This window comes from Ixodes scapularis, unplaced genomic scaffold (assembly GCF_016920785.2).
Source record: "Ixodes scapularis isolate PalLabHiFi unplaced genomic scaffold, ASM1692078v2 PGA_scaffold4__175_contigs__length_147842914, whole genome shotgun sequence".
Classification (NCBI taxonomy): domain Eukaryota; kingdom Metazoa; phylum Arthropoda; class Arachnida; order Ixodida; family Ixodidae; genus Ixodes; species Ixodes scapularis.
In genome coordinates this window covers 30,261,773-30,282,701 of record NW_024609879.1, presented here as the reverse complement: position 1 = coordinate 30,282,701, position 20,929 = coordinate 30,261,773, and the positions used below count along the sequence as shown (strand labels likewise).

The 20,929-nt window shown below is 42.2% G+C and overlaps 1 pseudogene; it reads right to left on the bottom strand.

The window, feature by feature from the left end:
* The window catches only part of LOC115332078, a 66,033-nt pseudogene that overhangs the window by 31,588 nt on the left and 13,516 nt on the right, over positions 1–20,929 (bottom strand).

Here is a 20,929-nt window from a genome sequence, read left to right as displayed (position 1 = left end):
CTTAGGTGCTAGGTGCTTGGTGAGTAGCGTCACCACGGACCCCAGCCACGTGGGCCACCATACCCGCACGCAGGGGGCACCTACTTTAGTAGGTGCTTGGTGAGTGGCGTCACTACGAACCCCGAGCCATGTGGGTTCGCCCACCCACGTCTGGCTGTGCGTGGCATACCCGTGTCCGGGGAAAAGGGGACCCTGGTGGTTGAGCTGAGCCCGGGGTATGTTTGGACCCTTCGGGGCCCCCCGGGCGAGGCGATACACCGCTTCGGCCCCTGCTTCTCGTAGACGGGTGTCCTGGCTTGGCCCGACCAGGATGATTCAGTCAGTCGCCTCTTCTACCCTCTTCTTCCTTCTTTCACTTTTCCTCCTACCTCTTTCTCTTTTCTTCTACACTCTCTTCCTTCCCTTTTCACCTTCTTAGGCGGCAAGGGCCAACCTTGAGTGGAAACAGGACCTATCCCTGCAACCACACTAGGGTATAGTGCCCGGGCAGCACTGGTAGCGTAATTGTGTCAGCCAAGCCCTCTTGCTATGGCACATTACCTACCCCCTTGTTGGGCTCCGTGGTGGGCGGTGCACCCGGGCACTGAACTTTCCTCCCATCTTTATGGGTTCCAGGCAAAAACCTACTGACGGGGCCCTGAAAAGGGTCCGCACCGAAGCAAAAGACATTCCCGCAAAACGTGTTGAATTTCTAAAATTCCCGAAGTTTCTTGTACTACACTCAGAAGACGAAAAGCCACTTGCAAAGTTATCCCCTTTTCTGGTATCAAAAGTTTTTGAAGGTATTATTGGAATTAATTTTAATGCAAAAAAGATGGCATCGGGTGACCTTCTTGTGGAAATTAATACAAAACAACAAAGTAAAACTCTCCTAGCTTTGAATGCCGTCGCAGACTACAAAGTTAGCGTAACACCTCATCGCAAGCTAAACACCGTACAGGGAGTCATCTCTGAGGATGACCTGCTTGAAACATCCGAGGCAGAAATTGTTGAGGGCCTTTCTGGTCAAGGGGTTGTAGCTGCGCGTCGCATCACCATCCGCCGAGATGGTGTTGAAAGAAAAACCAAACACGTCATCCTGACCTTTGACTCTACCACACTACCTGAAACTCTGAAGGCAGGATATCTACAGTGCCGTGTATGGCCCTATGTGCCGAACCCTCAGAGATGCTTCAAATGCCAACGGTTTGGCCATTGGTCGCGGAGCTGTCGGGAGCCGACACTTGCGCCAAGTGCTCCAGCAGAGAGCATGCCGCTGACACCTGCAATAACAATCCGAAATGTGCCAACTGTGACGGTCCTCACCCGGCATACTCTCGCTCCTGTCCATTGTTGAAGCAAGAGAAAGAAATTCTCACTTTAAAGGCAAAGGAAAATATTGCCTACCATGAGGCCAAAAAGCGTTTTTCTTTCTTGGCAAAAGGCGGATATGCCGAGGTCGTGCGTAGGGGACCTGCACGGCCAGTAATGGCATCGGCGGGAACACAGACGTCTCCGGACGATCTGCGGGTCTCGTCGGAGTCCCCACCGAAACCCACAGGGACGGTGCCAGCGGCACAATGTCCCAAGCCCAGGGAGGGTGCTGGCTCGCCAGCATCCACCCCCGAGCAGGGGATGGCCCCCCCTGCCTCTGTGTTCCCCCGGGGTCGGGGCCAGCCGCCCCGAACCACTGCCCCGAGGAAGCCCGGTGAGACGTCGAAGCATTTGGCCCCTAAGGGTCAGCTGACGAAACCACCGGAAGAGCCCATGGAAGAGTGTGGGCTCAGATCCGACGACGAGGCTATCCTCTCGGGATCGGAGTCCTCCCTCGCTGCTCCCACTACCTCTAGTGGGAAACAGAATGACTGCGCGAAAAAGAAAAACGCTCCGCGCATAAAAATTGACTTTAAACCCTAGTAACCTGTTTTTACCCATTTTTGCAGCTTATAAGTTAAAGTTTATTTTAATTTTAGCACTGCTATGACTAAACAATTAGGTATCATGCAGTGGAACTGTCGCGGCCTTCTTCGTAATATTGAAGACGTTAATTTTTTTCTCGATGAGCTTCGTCCTGTGGCACTCTGTTTGCAGGAAACCCGTCTTAGCGACAAACACACACAGGTCTAACGCCGACACCAGGTTTTTAGGAAGGACCGCCTTTCTCCTAACCCTTCTGTTGTGTCGCAGTTGTAGTGCAGAGCGGGGTTGTGTGTGCTCAGGTTCCTCTACAAATACCACTCGAGGCAGTAGCAGTTCGCGTTCTCCTTGACCGACTCATCACCCTCGTCTCTCTCTACCTGCCACCCAACGTTCCACTGCGGCTCCACGAGCTACGAGGACTTATAGATCAGCTGCCTAAGCGTTTTTTAATTCTAGGTGATTTTAACGCCCACCACCCTTTGTGGGGTAGTGTTCGTCAGGATTCCCGTGGTGGAGTTATAGAACGACTTTTATTATCTTCCGGGCTCTGTCTTCTGAATAAAAAGGAGCCAACGTTTTTTAGTGCTGCTCATAACACCTTTACATCAATAGACCTTTCCATATCATCATCAGCTTTACTTCCATGCTTTTCATGGAAGGTTTTAGATAATCCATTTGGCAGCGATCATTTCCCCATAATTTTAGAAAGTTCAATATCCCTTCCTTCGCTTTCGACCCGCCTTCCAAAGTGGAAATTAGAGAAGGCTGACTGGGCTCTTTTTGGTTTAAATGCCGTACTGGATCCATCGCTTTTTCGCAGTATGTCCCCCGAGGAGGCGACGGTGTTTGTCACTGAATGTCTAATTAATGCTGCTGCATCTTCTATTCCGCAAACATCCGGCGTCCTACCCCGGAGATGCAAACCCTGGTGGAATGAGGACTGCACAGTCACTCGCAGGAAACAGAACCAGGCGTGGGGTATATTTCGCCGTTATCCCACTGCTTTTAACCTGACTGAATTTAAAAAAAATGTAGGGCCAAGGCACGTTGGACACGGAAACAGGCGAAGAGGACAACATGGGAAAATATATAACTTCTCTAAATAGCTTTGTCCCAGCTAACGAAGTTTGGGATCACCTGCGGAAAGTTCGAGGAGATTACCAATCTTTCCGAACTCCTCTGTTTTCTTCCCCCTCTGTATCGCTGAAAGATGAAGCAAATATTCTTGGAGAGCATTTCCATCTTATTAGTAGCTCCTCTAATTTTAGCGAAAAATTCAAGAAGTTCCAGTCGACTGTTGAAAAGCAGCCCATCTCGGTGCCGGAGGGTGGTTCATTTTTTTACAATAGACCATTCACATTGTGTGAGCTCAAGGTCGCTCTTGGTGCAAAGAAGCAGTCTGCACCAGGGCCAGACAGACTCCACTATGAAATGCTGAGGAAACTGTCCCCTGAATCTATGAACGGTCTGTTGTTAACTTTCTCTAATCATCTATGGCAAGCTGCTGCCTTTCCTCGTTGCTGGAAACATGCCCACATAATCCCTTTTTTGAAACCTGGGAAAGACTCTTCCATTCCTAAGAGCTATCGTCCCATCGCACTTACAAGTTGTTTAGGGAAGACTTATGAGCGGCTTGTGAATCGTCGTCTTGTCCATTTCTTAGAGACTGAGAATTTTTTTTGACGTAAACCAGTGCGGCTTTCGGGAGGGACGAGCGACCACCGATCATTTGGTTCGCCTAGAGACCGCTATACGTGAGGCATTTGTACACCGGCAGCATTGTGTCTCGGTGTTTTTTGATTTACACAAAGCATATGATACCACATGGAGGTATGGAATACTTCGTGACTTGTACACCTGTGGTGTGGGAGGCCGCATGCTTCAGTGCATACAGAGCTTTCTCAGCGAAAGAACCTTTCAAGTCCGATTGGGCTCCACACTGTCAGATGTTTTCTCTCAAGAAAATGGTGTTCCTTAAGGAGGAGTGTTGAGCGTTACCCTCTTTGCTGTAAAGATTAACAGTCTAGCTAAGGTTATGCCATCATCAGTAGCTTACTCTCTATATGTGGATGATGTGCAAATCTCTGTGTCTTCCTGTAACCTCCCCAGTTGTGAACGACAGTTGCAACTTACAATCAATAGAATGTGTAAGTGGGCAGTCGAAAATGGCTTCAAATTTTCTCCTGAAAAAACAGTCTGCATTCCTTTTTCATTACGCCGGGGAGTGTCTCTTGATCCTTCCTTGCATCTTAATAGCATTGAGATATCAGTCCAACAAGAACACAAATTTTTGGGTGTTATTTTTGACAAGAAACTTACCTTTGTGCCCCATCTGAAGAATTTGAAACGGAAATGCCTGATGTCATCAAGCATCCTAAAAGTGCTATCGGATATGTCGTGGGGTGCTGATAGGCGCTGTCTCCTACGACTGTATAACTCCTTAATTCGATCCCGCCTCGACTATGGTGCAGTAGTATATGGGTCAGCGCGGCCATCCGTTCTTAAGATGCTTGACCCAGTACACCACCTTGGACTACGACTTTCTACAGGTGCATTTCGCACATCTCCTGTGAAAAGTTTGTATGCTGATACGCATCAAATGTCCCTTGAGAAACGGAGGCAGTACCTCAGCGTCTCTTATGCTTACAAGGTATTTTCAAATCCAAAACATCCCTCCTACAGTGCCCTTCATGCTTGCAGAAGTTCACAGCTTTTCGAAAACAAGCCGAGCATTATTAGACCATTAAGCCTCCGTTTGCAAAGTACCTGTCAATCCCTTAATATCCCCCTCCATGAGATTCCCTTGCTTAAAAACACTCATAGGGTTGCTCCGTGGGATGTTCTACCGATTTTCTGTGACTGGTCACTTGCAAAATACAGTAAGAGGGTCATTTCACCGCAAATCCTCCGGCAGGAGTTCCTTTCCTGGCAACAAAAATATGCAGACTACCTGGAGTTTTATACAGATGGGTCCAAATCGTCGTCTTTTGTGGGGTGTGCTTTCTATTCCGCTCCTACAGCAAAGCCACACAAGTTGACTGTAGGGCAAGCATTTTCACCGCAGAGCTTTATGCTATTTTACTAGCGGTCGAACATATACTTGACAATAGTATAATGAAAGCTGTAATTTTTGTCGACTAACAAAGTGCCTTATTGGCTGTGTCCTCCCTGATGCGCACAAAGAACCGCCTTGCACAACATCTACATGGTAAGATCAATAGCGCCCTGCGACGCGGTCGGGACATTAAGTTCTGCTGGGTGCCAAGCCACGTTGGGAGTTTGGGCAATGAAGAGGCAGATAAATTGGCCGTGTCTGCCCGAGGCTCGTCTATAACATTCAATTGCTTACCTTACCAAGATCTGAAACCACTTCGGAGGAAATCTATTTTTCTCAAATGGCAGCTGGAATGGGATACAGAGAGCAACAATAAACTTCACATTATCAAGCCCCTTCTGGATGTTTGGGAGAGCACTTATAACAGGGAACCTTTGAACTTTGAACTTTGAACTTTATTTCAGCAACATTATGCCGAGGACACCGGACAAAAAGCTAACAGAAGCTAGCTTGACTGGGTCCGGTGCCCTTGCATGTACAGGGAACACAATCATATTTAAACAATCCTAAATATTTCTTACAATATTCAAATCAAACAGTTTAAAATGTTCCAATAAAAATTTTAAAATCACTGACATTAGAGAACATTTTTTTTTCTTAATTTAACAACACAAAAAAGTACGCAATGTTTTCTTAGTTATACAATGAATATCGATGCGGTTCATTACAATGTTGTTAAGCAATGTAGGTAGATTATGAGCAAGCGACTGCAGTGCATAATTTGTACGGAAATGGGGAACCTTCCAGAATTCTCTACGACGAACATCGAAGACTGATTCACGCTGTGGAGGTTCTTCTGTGCCGTCTAAGAATAGGTCACACCCGCGTGACACATCAGTATCTGCTTCGTGGTGAGGATGTTGCACTATGTGAACATTGTGGAGAGCTTCTGACTGTGTTGCACATTTTGTGGCATTGTTCGTCCCATCAACCACTCCGTCAATCATGTTTTCTCGAACTTTTTAGGGATAATCTCCCATTTCATCCCTGTTTTTTGCTTGGTGATAAACCTTTAGTTCCATTCAGCCGTGTCTTAGACTTTTGAAAACAAACTGGATATTTATACCATTTCTAAATATGTAGCCTCAAAGTAAACTTTTGTTATAATATGCTCTAAATATGTTAAGTTTGGCGCATTATTGCCCGTGTTGCTGCTGCGCCAATAAACTCCTAATCATCATCATCATCACTCACAGTCCTCACAGCCTTCACGCCACTCACCGCCCTCACGCCCCTCGCGCTCTCATGGCCCTCAGCCCTCACGCACTCACCACACTCACGGCCCTCACGCACTCACAGTCCTCACAGCCCTCACGCCACTCACCGCCCTCACGCCCCTGCGCATTCATGTCCCTCACACCCCTCACGAACTCATCACCCTCACGGCCCTCACGCATTCACAGTCCTTACAGCCCTCACGCCACTCACCGCCCTCACGCCCTTCGCGCACTCATGGCCATCACACCCATCACGCACTCACTGCCCTCACGGCCCTCACGCACTCATGGTCCTCACAGCCCTGAAGGCCCTCACTCACCCTCACACTAATGAATTTTCTTGGTTCAGGAACTCACTCATCCTCACCTCACCTGTGAAGATGAGGGCGAGTGAGGGTGAGTGTGGGTGAGTAAGTGTAAGTGAGTGAGGTTTGTCGAGTGAGTGAGGTTTGTCGAGGTATGCTAGTAACTATAGCCGAGTTTTCTTTTTTGTTTTTTAAATATTTTCGTTGAGTTAAAATAAGCAAAGCACTGCTTGTCATGCTAAATTTATAAAAACCCGACTAGTCATTTTTGATATACCTCTAATTAATAATCTATTCTCATGGTTTTCGGATCATTTTTTCAACGGAAGGCGAGTGAACTCAGATTTTGGATAAAAAAAAAGAGCAACCTCCTGAGAGTTGTTGAATTTTTCCGGAAAAAAAACACGGAGGTCGACAACAAGGAAAATACTCCCATGGGAAAAAAAAAGCTTAGTTTAAATCAGGTTTTTTTTCAATGACCTATATGCTGTAATACTTTATGGAGGAATGGAGGAACCACATGTATCACGCGTAAGATGCATTTCTCTCAATGATAGGACAGCAGGTCAATCAGATATATAGTAGGGGAAAGGTTGTTGTCAACCATGCTTTTACAAACTTGCTTACAATTTCGGATTGCACAAAAATGACATTTTTTTACCTGTCGTGAGTAATGTGTCAATAACCTATATTGTAATAAAGTTCATGTCGCGGGCAGCACCGGCAACATTATTCTTGATTTATGTTCATAAACGCGTATTATGTTCATAATACGCGTTCGAGATAGGCAGATTATTTTATATAAACAAAAAAAATTCTTTATAAAAATACATAATTTTTAGGTGTTTATATGTAGGGTATCTTGTATTTTATCACGACAGTTGAGTCGCATGAATGCATATCATTTTTTTCAGCAGGGTTTGGTTTTGCCTTCTTCCTGGTAATAAGGAGCTCACAAAACAATAATATTTTGTGTTGTCCCTTGTTTTCTGTTCTTTCCGGTTTTTGTGATTTTATAATGAATTTAATTAGGTTCAATAGTGTTTTTTTATTCTTTCGTACTCTCATATGTAAATGTAGACCGATGCATTTTCATGGTCATTTTACGCACATGCAACATAGCAGAAAACTCGAAATAAATCCACGACATCCTCGTTTACAAATGCTGTCCCAGTGACCACGTTCCGATGTTTTCTAGGAAGACATGAATTTCTTATAGGATGTGCTGTAGGACAAATATTTGCTTTTGTTTCTATTTTTGTTAAATAAAATTCCCCTTCGCAAAATAATGATTTTATCTTGTACCTCTACTTGAATTCAATGATTTGCAAAGTGAAAATTCAAGTTCGCTGCTGGCTAAAACAAGTTTGCACATACCAAAAAAGTAGTTTTGGACTATTGTAAAAAAAAAAACATTGTTGGTGCAGTTAACTACATCAAGCATTATTGGTCCATGCACAAATGAAAAAAAAAGTAATAAACAAAACCTAACAAATTTGTTCCATGTAACAGATAAGACGCTTCCTTCGACACTAAGATAGACACTCGATCGCATACCCCAATTTCAGACTTTTTATTGGTTAGATTTCCTGAAATTTGTATCCATGTTAGTTCGTTTTCTAAAATGAATTAAAAAAGCAATTCTAAGTTCGCTTAATTGCGCCTCTACCTTCCTTAGTAAACGTTTTGTAACATTTCATTACCACAGATCTCTCGTGCCTAAATTTTAAGAAAAATAATAAAAAAAGAATGGAATACACATAAATGTAAACATTTATCTTGCCCCGAATTAAGCGAGCTCTCTTATATTTGTTGCTTGCGAATTCCTCATGATATTTTCTAAGGTTCAGCAGGCTGTAGTTTTTTTTATCACCACTAAACAATATTTTGACCACATTTAATAGTGCTTATCATCTTTTTAATGCGCTTAACGAATGAGAATATTACAAATGTTGCACAGAGCTAAACTTGAACATTCTGCGAAGCTTTCTCTGTGATTGCTCTGAAGTCAAGCCACATTTAAATAATATATTTCTACGTCATGACCACCACACAGCAAGTGAGCGTGAATATGGCAGCTCTACAGTTGCTAATTACTCTACGATGATATTTCTGAATTATAGAAAATATAGCATTCAGAAACCACTTAAGCTGTTCCTTTTTCGCACGTCATAAGTCGAAAGAATATGACACACAGAAAACTAAATCAAACTTGCACGATACATTTAAGCAAGTAAGACGTCATACCAGTTGAACAGTGACGCCAGCATATTGAAAGAGGCTTTGTTTAGTCTTAAATTGCTTTCTGTGGTCCTGGTCGAACACCATTGCCACTTCGACAAGAAAAACACTCGGAATTCGTGCGGCTGGTCTTTTGCCTGAAACGGATATCATTAAAACTGCATACGAATGTTGAAATTGAAGTACGTAAAATGTTTTGTACCTTGCATTAATTTGCAAGTCATAGTTTTATTGACAAGTCATATTTTTTTCACAAATGAGTGGCCCTACACATCGTTCGAAGCGAGCCCTAACTTGCTCGTCGATGAACACGTGTCTTTAAGAATATCTCTAGCAATTAGAGAAAGTTTTGCTACTCTATCATGCAGACTACCTGGCATCTTCTTTGAAATCTTTAAAGCCGTTTCTAAAGTGCGCTACTCAAAAAAATAAAATAATTGCATGACAGCAACCTCTCAGGTTGTAAAGGACACTTTCTCGATATATTAAAAAAGAAAACAAGTCTTCCCACCAACACAAATGCATCGTTGTCTTGTTCGTGTCGGAAGTAATTATTGTTGGTAACTCGCGTCGCAGATATTGCCTAGTACTACCTCTCTTTTTTATGCCTTCCATTTTAATTATATAGTCTAATGAGCTTCATTTTACACATGCAGACAGTCATGTCATAACAACTGTTTTCGCTCTAATAGGACTTCCTTTTGCGAATGATAGAGTGTGCAAAACAAGTGGAACAAAGGCGAGAGCGAAAAGTGTTTATTTTTTTTTTCTGACGCAATGGAAAGTAATTTTGAGCGCTGTCCAGTAAAATGAACTGATATATGGCATTCATTTACACGACGACGTTCGCTACTCGAAAATAAACTGTAGGAATACAACAAGAATCACTGATGCCGTGCTGGAGATGATAGAGTCATACCATTTAATATTTGTTTTGTTTATCAGATAGGATATTACAAAATGGTCCCGCATTATGGATACATCTGATCTGATTATCGTCACAGTTGCTGCATTAAACCATTGGATGTATAAGACTATCAAACTTTTTGTCTCTAAAAGGCGACTTTACTTACATCGTCTTCCGGAGACGTTCCGCTCTGCGGAAACTGTAAATCAGAAGAATTAAATATGTACTAATTCTTTAATAACGGCAGAAACGTGGGTAGTAAATAAACAAAAAGTTGCCCGGTTTTTTGGGCTTTTTTGTTCACTCAAAGAATTATGGTTTTGTTTATAGCACGTGTCAAGATTTGAATTATTCCTGGGCAACTGTAGGTAGTTTAAGGTTGATCGAGACGTTTCTATAAAACGAGCCCTAAGACTGCTGATGAGAGTCAGTCGTATCATCATCGCCTGCTTAATTTACAGTAGCTGGCGCAGGTGCAACTTCACCAACAAAACATTCATATTAAGACAACCACTCAATTCGGGGTAGTAGCATTGTCAAATATCGTTGTGCTGGTGTAAATGCGAAAAAAAGTTGGTGAACCTATTTTGTTCACAACTGTCGCATTCATGCTTCCCATGGCCGTGCATAAAGATGAATTGGTTAACGTGCTCGGTCATATAGGTATTGTAATAATTATGATATACGGTTATAACAAAGTATTGCCGGCATATTTGTGCTTAATTAAAAAAAGAGCGCTATAGACCACTCTCATCACGCGTTAAAACCATGTAGAAATCAATGGGTAAGCATATTAAAAACACAGGTACTTTAACTAACGAGATAAAACCGGAGCGGGTTTTCACTGAAACATTCTGCATTATTTCAACTCGTGTCGTAGTTTTCTACGTTAGGCCGGTGATGAGAAGTAAAGGAAGCAAGTCATTTAGTACGAAAAGTGTTACGCTGTTCCTCACCTATGTAATCGATTGTGTGCCCCTCCGGCTCCTCAATTTCAAAGACTCTGTGCGCTCTGTATCAACCTTCATGGCGTTCCATCAGTGGCAGAGGAGCAATCCTCAATGTGCTGCTCAAGGCCCCAGTCTGTGCGTAAAATGAAAGTGGGTTACGAAAATTGCTTCTTGGAATAATAGTTTATAATATTTTCTTGATTGGATAATCTTGTATGCCGAAAAACCTGTGTTCAGAATAACATGTTTCAAGACGCAATGAGAAGTGACATTATTCAGGATCTGTTCTACACAACATATAGTAGAAGCCTGAAAAGAACAAAGCTTCAAAATAAAACACCAGCAATTACAAAAAATAAGAGAATAAACCCAAACCGCCAAGTGTACAGAAACATTCAGCTAAAAAACAAAAACAAAAACAAAAAAAGAAACAGGAAAACACCTGGCCATGGGGCGCAATTAGTGTCTCTTGGAAATGTTTTTGTGCGGTTTTCGTTCTTTGAAAATGCGATATCTTCACAATATATTTGTAACTCCGGTCTTGTTTTCGCAATCTGCCGAGATTGAATCTCGTAAATTGGCGCTAAATAAGTCTTAACTAGGTTAAAGTGTTAATTTTTAAATGGCAACGATGACTTAATTGATGGATCAGCCATTAAAAACATATGAAACAATACAATTTTTTTTGATGGAAGTCAATGTAAATTAACTTTCCTTCGCGTTAAAAAAAAAGCCTAATACAAATCTAAAAACTTTTTTTTTGCTCGAGCTGCGAAAATATTTTATTATAAACAAGGACATACTGCGTTCTGACGCCGTTTTGCAAGTTTCTTTGTTTTATTTGTTTCTGTTATTTTGCCTGCATATGGAGTAGGCCGACAAGGTCGCCTCCATGTGCGGACAAGCTAAAAAAAAACTTGCGGCACGGTTTACAGAACGCAGTATGTACGTCCCATGCACAACAGGCGTGGTGTATCACTTTCCCCTTTCATGTGGGGAATGCTACATCGGCCAAACGGGCCGATGTATCATTGACCTAGCCAGCGAGCATGCAGCGTCTCTTAAGGGAACCGCGGCAGGACATCTGGCAGCTCATTGCAGGACATGCCAGTGCAGTGCAACATTTAACACCACAATCATCCCTGCCAGTCCAGTAACAATCCTTATGCACGCGTAATTCTCGAGGCACTCGCGATCGAGGAACAAGCGGAATATTGCGTCAGCACCTCTTTTATTACCGGTCACAAAAAAGAAAGAAAATACTCACGAAATGTGACGCCCCAAACAACAGCACGAGCTTGTGCCGGGTTAGCTCGAACACAACAATGTTTAGGTATTTCTCTGTACATTTTTTGTATATTTTGTATAAGTGTAATTATCACTAGTAACCTTTACTAGTACAATAAGTTAAGTTATGTAAGAAGTTTATCGTGCCCTACTATGGCCTCTGAATGAAGAAGCAAACGCGAAAGGAAGAAGGTTATACTAAAAAGCGCTGGTTAGCTGTTTGCCATCTCTAGTCCTTTCTTTCTTCGTGTTCAAGCATTACTCAAAAGTTGAAGCTGATATATTTACATGTATGTACCAACATGCGCAACTTTTAACCGTTAGTTTGCCTATAATTTTATTGTGCAACTTTACATCATTTATTTATGAAATGTAACTTTTGTAAGATTGCAAACATCTAGTGTGAGTTGCAATGAATGTTCGGTAAAGGTAGCCCCCACATTAGTCCTAACTTTAAAGCCTTGGTCGGTAAAAACTACGGTTGAATTGCTTTACGAGCGATGCGCGCTCAAAATATATATACTAATTAAGTTTACGAGCGATGCGCGCTCAAAATATATATACTAATTAAGTGTTTTCCTTCTGTCAATCAAATATAAAATAAAAAAATTTAAGACTGGCCATTAGCGGTACGCACTGATGATAAAACCTAGCCTTTTCGTTCAATAACATTGATGGGGGGTTGAATTGTCGGAATAAATTATAGCAGCTCCAAGGAATAGTTTTATTATGTTTGGAAGTAATTCCTTGTAAGGACATTAACTTCAAAATTGTCCTTCTCATGTCACATGCTTTAAAACAAGGGGGATGAACTCGTTTCTAGAGCAGGGGCCGGTGTATGAAAAGTTTGAAACCCTTTCGCCCTTTCTTTTTTCTAAAATTGTTCACACGTGTAATTGAAGGGAGTGGCGGAGGGAGGGCGGTCAGGCCATCCGGACTTCCCCTCTGAATTTGCCAGAGTGGGTCTGCTAAGAGTTCTAAACGTTGTGTTCTTACCACTTCCACAGTTCCGTTTTGCTCTGACACAGACACAGCTGCCATCTTATTTTTATCGTGATATATATTCTTTCCCACGTCATTTCCATCCACCTGAATAAAAAAACAGAAGAAGATACCATAACTTGAATTTTTCGAAAATAGCCTCCATAAACCATTTGGGCTTTTGTTTGAATACGGAAATTTCCAAATACTTTAGGTGTGTGCGTACATACATATACACACATACATATATTGCCGTTTTTTTTCACTAATCGCCCGTTCGTCCCTTAGTTGCGAGAACCAAAAATCTCGGGAAATTACTTCAAATGTATGGAGCGGCGCTCTTTGCATCTTAACTTCCCTTTTTAGTTTAAGCTGCACCCAAGCCTCCTTCTTTACCCTCCCCTAGACACATACACACGTTTAGCTAGTGCTGCTGGTTTACGCTTGTAGAGTTTCTCTCTATTCTTTCTTGGCGTTGTTTGGTTAGAATAATTAAAGGTAGATACTTCGCACAGGCAGTGCATGAATTAAGTGTTTTTTTTTAAATTTTGCCTCGTGCAAGAAGGTCGCAGAATGATGCGAATTTTCTCGCCAGGCGTGTGCCAATTCGGTATGCGTTAAGCTCAAGAACCTTCATGTGAGTACCACTTGGCTATGAAGGCTCGAATGTTTTTGATAGTAATTCTGAAGCACTAATTCAGTCGAGACCTGCGGGCACCCCGGTGGCTCCCCAGCCCAGCTCCCGAATACGGGTCACAGGTGGCGGACATTCCCGCGTGCGGAGGAGTCAAGCCGGCCACTCGCACATCGCGCGCGGTGCCTTAATAAGGCGGTTTAGGGGCGGTGCACAGGCAGTCACTGCCTGGACTCATGCGACACTGGTAATGATGTTAGTGTATTGATCGTCTTGTCCTTGTCCAAATAAATAGTTTCTTGTTGTTGAAACCGCTGGCTCCGTATTATTTACCCGGGTCGGGTATCCAGCAAGGTAAACGGACCAGAAATATTACTAGAAAAGTATAAAGCACCAGTACTTTAATGCACCTTCGAATCCTGCTGTTTCATAAATTGACGTGTTTGTTCCTAGATTAAATCGAGCAAAAAAGAATCGTTTGAGAAACGATAGCTTTGACCGAGACGCCCCAGAAAAACCCAAAGGCCTGTGAAACCTTTTTTGTCTTTAACTCACGCAAAATATTTGCTTTAATATATTAGTCATTGTTCGTGGCAGAAATGCCCATTGGCCAAATTAGTAGAAGTCGATATATAATAATAATAATAATAATAATAATACATTTATGTGTAAAGAGCATAATCAAGGCACAGTGCAGATTCGCCGAAGCCTGCACTGTGCCTGCACTGCACACAAAAAATATAATGATCTTTGTTTTGGGTGCCCCAAAACATGCACATCAGTCTTGCCCCTGGTGCACCAAAACAAACAATAAATCCTCAACCAAAAAATCTAAACACATATAGTTAAGAGACAAATGTAAGGGTATCCAAATGACGGTGGTGCATTGTAACCGATGCAGATATATCAAGGCGCGGTGGATTGATGGCGTTATATCATGGCTCAATTCTAGTGGCAGTATAGGTATTGCGCAGTGAGCGAACATGGAAGCAAACAAAATGTCTGGTTAGACGTCAAGGTACATGAAATTTCAGCCTTTCAAGGAGTTACGGGGAATCAAATGCACCATTAGCAACCCTGGGCAGGAAAGAAAATCTCGAACAGATCTCCTGGTAGACAGAAGTAAAAGTGAAAATATTTGGAGTACACGTTAATTATTATCATAAAAGCGCCTTTCAAAGTGTTTATCATAAAAAAATCGGATTTTTTCTTTCCATTTTCCGTTGTGATAGCCTGTGTCTTAGATATCGAGTTCCATATGGCAGAATAAAACTCGAGTCTTGACCTCACTATAGATAGCATTTTCTAACTCTCAACATTTATTTAACTGGACAAAGAAAGCAAATGTGAAGTTGAGTTTTGATAAAAAGGCGAGTAGTCCGAGATTGCCTAAGTTAAACAGATATTTTGTAAATGCATTCTAGAAGATCATCGGCGCTACTCAGAGTACTGATCAGGTCACACTCTCAATTGTATTTTTCATGATTGGAGGGTTATTACCATTTATTTTGATCCTTTATTTTATTTCTCCGCGTCTCAGGGTTTAGATTGTGATGTTTCCTAGCAAGCTTGCTTGCGTGTTTTGCTTTTTGCAATACAAACCTCAAGATAATTATTGTTAAAGGTGGAAAAAAATCTTTGAGATGGCACTTTTGATGAGCGGCATTTACGCGGAATGACCAAATTTACTGTTAGCTTCAAGCGTCCTTGAGTTTACTGAAAACTTGTAAGCCAGAAGAAAATGAAAAGCCTTCAAAGGTGGATGAAATGACCAATTTTAAATTTTTAGTCAAGCTGACTCTAAGCTTTTTATTTCATTTTTTTATTAAAACTTATGTCGTGTTGATTAAAGACAAGATTGTTGCGAAATGTTTAAACAAAATATTCATGTCATGAAGATTTTAGTGGCAAGGTCATTGGATTGCTGGAAGCACACAAGCGTATATAAAACGCTTTTTTGTATTTGGATGCCTTTTATATTTAATTTTATGAGCCTTTTGTGTATGTGAAAGAGCACCGTAGGACCGGCTAATTTATGGTTGCTGCACTGAGCTCAGTTTGTGAAATTGTTGAACATTTTTGTAAGATATGTGTTCAGGAAATCCGGAAGAAACGGTAAATGCAGCCATGCATATCTGGAATTCGAAAGTTTTTTCGGCGAGGCCTTCAAGTTTTGTTTGAAGTATCAGAAGCAAACGTTAAACATCAAATGTTACAAACAAGGAAATGTAATCTACTCGTTAGGAACGCTTATATCGTAATGTGCAACGAAAAAGACAACATACCATATAAGCAAGACATTTGAAAAGTCCGATTGTTTATGAGTTGTCTATTTCAAATGCCTGGTTCAAAGCAGAGATGGCTATGCAGTCATTGTGTGGTAATATATTCACACGAATAAAAGCAAGGTATTATTTACTCGAAGTTCAACAAAACAAAAGCATAATGCACCCTTGCATCAGAACATGGGATGTTCAAACACTGCAGTAAATGCAGATGTCGATCTCATAAGGAAAAAACACAATTTCGTGACGCCAAAAAATACGATGGCGATTTTTCGAAGTAATGAAAAATACTTACAATGGTATCTACTTGCTCAGCGCCATTAGTACTCGAGACAACTAACTTGTCGGCGATAGCAGAGCTTTTCTCTAAACGGAGTGAAAGTTGTTCAGTGATTTGAAGAATTTTTTCTCCGTTGATTGCTCTTGCTTCCAGGAGTCTTGGATAAACAACATACTCTGCGGATGAATCTGCGTTAGAGGTGATAATAATAAAGTTTCTTTACAGAAGTGCATCTGTACAATTTAAGAAAGTTCGCTAAAGTTTTTTTCTTTATTGGTCTACGCTATTATGAAAAGTTTTAAGTTTTTCGAAAGGCCCGGGTAATTCTAGTTTCAGCTTACGTAATACTAGGTAAAATGAGCAACGAGATATTGAATCGTACGTCGGAAGTTGTTTTAGCGAGTACAAAACTTGATTGTTTTTGATGCATGGTTGACTCGTCGCATTTATTACAAATAAAACGCCATTAATAATAATTTGACATAAATTAAACTCTAAGTATATTTTTCTTAATATTTACAGAAAGCATACATTTTTTTCTAGATGACTTGGAAGTCGGTGATTTGGGTAATATACCCAAATCACCGACTTCCAAGTCATCTAGAAAAAAATGTATGCTTTCTGTAAATATTAAGAAAAAAGCTGATATTCGAAACAGTGCCATTTGAAAGCAGTATTCGTGCTTTATGTTAGAGCTTTTTTACTGGTTTTTATTTGCACCGAACCTGAGCAAACTGAACGTAGTAGTTTAATGAAACTTTTCTCAAATTTACCTTTATTTTAAAAGTTATCTCTATTGAAAAATGCCAATATGAACTCGGCTTATTGGAAATATTGTATTCCAATGAAGTTGATGAAACCAATAAAGACTTATTGTTATCCGATCAACCCAATACGCACGATGGCAATTCATATTGGAGCACAATATCCCGATATAGCTTGCGGTTATTGGTATACAACACGATATCGCAGCACGATATATCCCAATAAAACTTGCGGTTATTGGTATACATCACCATATTGGAGCACAATACCCCGATATAATCCTGTTTACTGGAATAGAATACGACATCGCGTGCATATTGGTGACCGACATGGACATACTCTACGGCCACACAATATATAAATGTCGGTCGTCAATCACGGACCCAAAGGAGAATACAATATTATATCGCGTGCATATATCTCAGAACGAATACCACGTTACCAACATGAATCACGTCGGCATATACCGCGGACTAAGAGGAAACGTAACACGATATTGAGCGTGCGTGAAGCAACCTGTGGATATCGGTATGCCAACATATACGACTTCGCGTGAATGATATCGTAAAACAGCCCGAGTTACCACACGGCAATACGCGAGAGAAAGATATTGAGTGTGCATACACACGGAACACTAGCTTTCTGCATTGCGAACACAATAACATTGATGGACAGTGCAAGTATGTGGGGCTTTCGGGACGGCACACAGTAACCACAGCCTCGCGCGCTTGAAATGCTAGATAACCCCCAAACCATTTAGAATAACTAGCTGGAACACCCGCGACCTACTTTTTAATGAGAAAGCCCAATAACGACGTGCTTATTGGAGTGATCGTTTTCCCACAAATGTTTATTGCAGTTGTTCTAATGCAACAAAAGTTGATCGCCAAACGATAAGCCCAACGTACCGGAACACAATTCGATGTTGCAACACAAACGCAACATCGCAATACAACAAGAAACTATTGGTGTTGGGACACAACATCGAATACGATATCAATACGAAGTTACCGACGGTGAAATATACAACATCGAACACGGTATTCAATTTGAGTTAACCGGTGTTGGGACCCACATCGAACGCGATACGTGACAATGTCGGTTCGCATGATAAAATATTGAGGGTGAATAGGTTTGACAAGTCACGTGCATATAGTTGCTTGTTACGCTCACATTTATCGATATTGACCCACCTTTCTGGGTAATCCTACGTCGTACACAAATGCACGACCACATGCGAGCACATTTCACCCACCACTCTTCGTCGCATGTTTCGCGAGATTCACACACTATAAAAAACGACGTGAAAAATACGTCCATTTGCGCCATCAAACGATACGTTACAGCCTTGTTTTTTAAAAGACGAGTTTCCATCGCCGACCCGCGCGCGCGCCAGCTCGCGTTCCGGAGGCAGTTCGAAGGGCGCGAGCCTGCGCTGTAGCCAAGGCCGAGCCGGCCGAGCCAGTGGAGTGCAACAACGCGAATTGGAAAACCCTGGGAGTCCGCAGCGCCATTTGAATCCCCTGGTTTCTCGAGGCTGTACTAAAATCAACATGGCGGCATAGCGAAACCAAAACCGAAACTTCACGGCAGCGCTAATGTGTTTGGATGGATGGGCGGTAGCTTACGCCACCTAGATTTAAAAAAAAAAAATATATATATATACCTATTTATATTGTAGTTTTTTTTTGTTTTGTTTGCTCTGTTTGCGTCTTGCTTTGCTAGGCTTCTACTGCTTTGCGGGTGGTTTTCGCATTTCAACGCTGGTTAATGTGCGTTGAACCGCACAAAATCTAGCACTGAAAAGCAAGACCAGCAGCAAAGCAGCAGAAACCTAGCAAAGCACCGAAAATGACACATACACACACACACCCACACACAAAAAGAAAACAACGCAATGTTTTTCTTTTTTGCGTTCTTTTTTATTCAACAGAGAGTAGAAAACACAAAATAAATTTCTGGCTATTTTGCACACAAGAATCAATGAAATGAACAACAAAACGAAATAAAAACGTTAAAGGGACCATGAAATGATTTTAAAATCGAGTTTCATCCACCGCACGTCGTAAAAGGTGTGAAAAGAAACACAAAAACACAAAAATAGGGAGCCCAAAAAAATTATTTGCTATAGAACTTTTAAAAGAAAACTGGACTCTTTTGCGCCTTCCTTCCTTCGCCTGTTCACTACGATGCATACGCAGAATCGGTGCACGTCAGCCGAATCCACATCGCCTATTGGGTAAGAGCCTACCTCACCAGCACCGCGATCGTAAACAATAAATAGCCGGCGAATGTTTCCTAAAAGTTTTGTTAAATAATATTCAGATCCACATTTTGTAGCATAATTAGAGATGTGTGGCGAAAATTGCCAAATTTGATAATGCTGAGAGCCAAGCGCCATCTATCGTGTGGTAAACGAAGCAACTACTGCGCGTGAGCAGTAGGGCAGGGCCGCCAGTTACTTGGGTGACGGCGACCGACGAACATTTATTTTCTTTGTTTTCCTTCCTCTCAAAACTCAGACTGACTGAACGTTTATTTTTCTACGTGTTCTTCCCGCGCGTGCCGACTTCAAGCAGCAAGAAAACAGTACTTAAAACAGACCACGACGAACAAGAACGCTGGATTCACCGACTCCGACGAAGCGTATAGGCCTAGCAGGCATTCCGACTCGGCGCTGCGTTGCTTCGTCGCAAGACCGTCTGCCTACGACCGGCTGGCGTGCTAAATGGAATATGCCCGCGCGACCCTTGTGGACCCTTCCCGTATTATAGTTTGATCACTGACCTCAATTCTAGATTAAGAGGTGAGGAGGTCAATCTCTTCCCCTTGTTTTCCGAGGCAGCGTTGACGAACACTCGTCGAAAAGGGACTCTCGTCGATTCTATCTTCTTGTTTTGTGTGATATAGAGCTGAAATAAACGCCGTATGGATTGCCTTCGTAACACGGTATGTACACTTTGTTATTGGTATGCCATTTTTATTCTGACAGACTGCACGTCACTGTCGACTCGGTCCAACCTTTCTTTGCCGAGTGTCGCGTCAGTATCGAGTTGCAATCGTAAAAGAACGGTCCCGAAGCGCTTACCAACAGCGCGAATACAAGACTTCCATCAAGCGCGCGCGTCCGCTCCGAGGGTAAACAGGTATTTACGTGGCTCTTGCTGACACTCGTAGTTCAAACGTATCTTTTTTAACGTCGGCTCCCTCCTGCATCTCCGAGGCCGCGAAAAACGCCATCTACGTCGCTTTGCAAACGACTGACACGGGCCGGCCCTTCTGCCAACAATGACGGGGTGGTGACAAGACTCGCTGCACTTCCCAACAGGCATACCGGCGTATGGGACTAGTCCCATGCTGTCGCTGTAGCGCAACATATCTCATTGAATTTCGCTCAGCTGCGATGCGGCGATGAGAGGCGCCGATTCAGGAAATACGTCGGTGACATCAGCGCAGTAAAACCTACCGGCGCACCCCAACTCGTTGCCGCTGACACTCCCATTCTCCTACTGCCGAGAGAACTTCCGGTTCCGGAAACGGTCTACGTCACGGCTTCTTTTGCGGTCAGTTGCAGAGAATGAAAAAGTCGATATTTCAATAATTTTTTGTGTAAAAGTTAATAAACCGAGACGAAAACGGATGCCTGTTCGGCATTCAGTGAACATTGACGGTTTAATGTAAAAGTTATCTGGAAAAAGTAAAAAGGTCATTTCATGGTCCCTTTAAGGTTACGTGCGATGAAGGTGATGATATTCGTCCTTGCAAAAGTACTTTCCTAAATTTACATAAAATCTCCAGGTTCGTGATCCTTTTCGAGCTTCTTGGCGTATACTCACAAGCCTTGCGCCGTCCAGCCACAGGTGTGGAGCCTAAAAAAAAAGTTTAATTTCTTAATTGGCCATTACGTGCCTGACATGGACATATGAAAACAGCCAGCATATTCTGTACTTCCTTTAAAAGAAAACGGCACTTCGAGTTCAAAACGGTGACACTAAATATTCGCGTTTCCTCTATTTTACTTCTCCTAGAGTTAAATGCCTCCACGCTAAATTGACAATCATTT